General features: G+C 40.0%; 1 non-coding gene across 1 annotated transcript; it reads left to right on the top strand.

Moving 5' to 3' along the window:
• Positions 1 to 299: 299 nt before the first annotated feature.
• Positions 300 to 372, top strand: TRNAP-AGG (transfer RNA proline (anticodon AGG)). The gene has a single exon. It is a non-coding gene; the product is annotated as a tRNA-Pro (tRNA).
• The last annotated feature ends 1,529 nt before the right edge of the window (positions 373 to 1,901 follow it).

Below are 1,901 nucleotides of genomic sequence, written 5' to 3'. Positions count from 1 at the left end.
CGTTCTTATATTCTTTTTCATCATAAGTTACTACAAGATATTGACTATGGTTCCCTGTGCTGTACAGTATCAACTTGTTGTTTGTCTATTTTACGTATATTAGTATCCACAAATCTCGAACTCCCAGTTTATCTCTCCCCCTGTAACCATAAGTTTGTTTTCTATGTCTGTGAGTCTTTCTCTGTTTTGTAAATAAGTTCGTATGTCATTTGTTTTGTTTTGTTTTTGATTCCCCATATAAGTGATATCATGTGATGTTTTTCTATCTCTTTCTGGCTTCAATTTATCAACTTTTGCGGGGAGGAGATAGCTTAGTGGTAGAGTGCCTGCCTAGGATGCAGAAGGTTCTGGGTTCAATCCCCAGGACCTCCATTTAAGAAATAAGCAAATAGACAAACCTATTTACCTCCTCCCCTAAAAAAAATTTTTTTAAAATTTATCGGCTTTTTAATGGTTTGTGTTTTTTGTTGCCTAAGAAGTGTTCGCCTGCCCCCAGGTCGGGAAGATACTCTGTGTTTTCCTCTCAAGCCTTGTTATTTCCTATGCACGTCTTCATACTCTAACTGCATGTATAAGTATCATAAGCATATATGATATTGTTTGTGTGTTTTTAGATTTTATGCAAATAATATATAATGACATATCAATAACACAGTAACACAATAATATTCTGCAACTTGCTTTCTGCACTCCGTAATACATTTATGAGATTCATCCTGGTTGGTATGTGTAGCTTTCACTCATTCCCTTTCACTGGAGCAGAGTTAATTACACTGCATACATATCACGCCATCTGTTTACCCTTTCTTCTGCTGATGGACGTTTGGGTGCCTCCAACGTTTATCATCACAAATAATGCTTCTGTGAATCCGCGTGCAGGTGCCTCCTTGTGTGAGAGCGTCTGTGCGGCGCATACCTTACAGGTGAGGCTGTGGTTTTAGAGCTGGAGAAACTCTGCACACGGGGGAGGTGCCTCAGGGCTGCTGAGAAGCAGAACCTGGGAGAGAGATGGGTGGGTGGAGGCGGAGGGTGTGCCGGGTAGACCGGGCTCTGGGCCCCCACCTTTTTCAGCCAGAACAGATTTGCTTTCATGCGTTTGGACCTGGGGTCCTGTTTAACTCTTTATTTGAAAAATGGATTCTGCTTAAAAAAAGAAAACCCTATGATAACAAGTCACGGAGTCGAGGCCTAGTTCACCAGGTGTCACACGTGCCATTGGACTGTGTCAGCTGTGAGGAGGTGAGTGGTCCCCCCGCAGCCCAAGCCAGTCTGCTCCTCATCACCGCTTTGCTCTGCATTGTTCCTTCACTCTTCACGGACAGTCCTCCTTTTCCTTCTCTCCAGCCAGACTCATTTTAGAAAAATTGTTTGAATTGAAGTATGGTCAGTTACAATGTGTCCATTTCTGGTGTACAGCACAATGTCCCAGCCATGTCTATACATACACTTATTCATTTTCATATTCTTTTTCATCAAAGGTTATTACAAGATATTGAATATAGTTCCCTGTGCTACACAGAAGAAATTTGTTTTTTATCTACTTTTATATATAGTGGTTAACCTTTGCAAATCACAAACTCCCAAAGTTATCTCTTCGCACCCCCTTTCCCCCGGTAATCATAAAATTGTTTGCTATGTCTGCAAGTCTGTTTCTGTTTTGTAGATGAGTTCATTAGTGTCCCCTTTTTCCTTTTCTTTTATTATTATTATTTTTTAGATTCTATATATGAGTGATATCATATGGTATTTTTCTTTCTCTTTCTGGCCCACTTAGAATGATGATCTCTATGTCCATCCATGTGGCTGCAAATGACATTATGTTATTCTCTTTATGGCTGAGTAGTATTCCATTGTATAAATATACCACATCTTCTTTATCTAGTCATCTGTTGGTGGACATT

Source organism: Vicugna pacos, chromosome 6 (genome assembly GCF_048564905.1).
Source record: "Vicugna pacos chromosome 6, VicPac4, whole genome shotgun sequence".
NCBI lineage: Eukaryota > Metazoa > Chordata > Mammalia > Artiodactyla > Camelidae > Vicugna > Vicugna pacos.
Note: the sequence above shows the minus strand (reverse complement) of the source record. Positions and strands in the feature narration are given on the sequence as shown.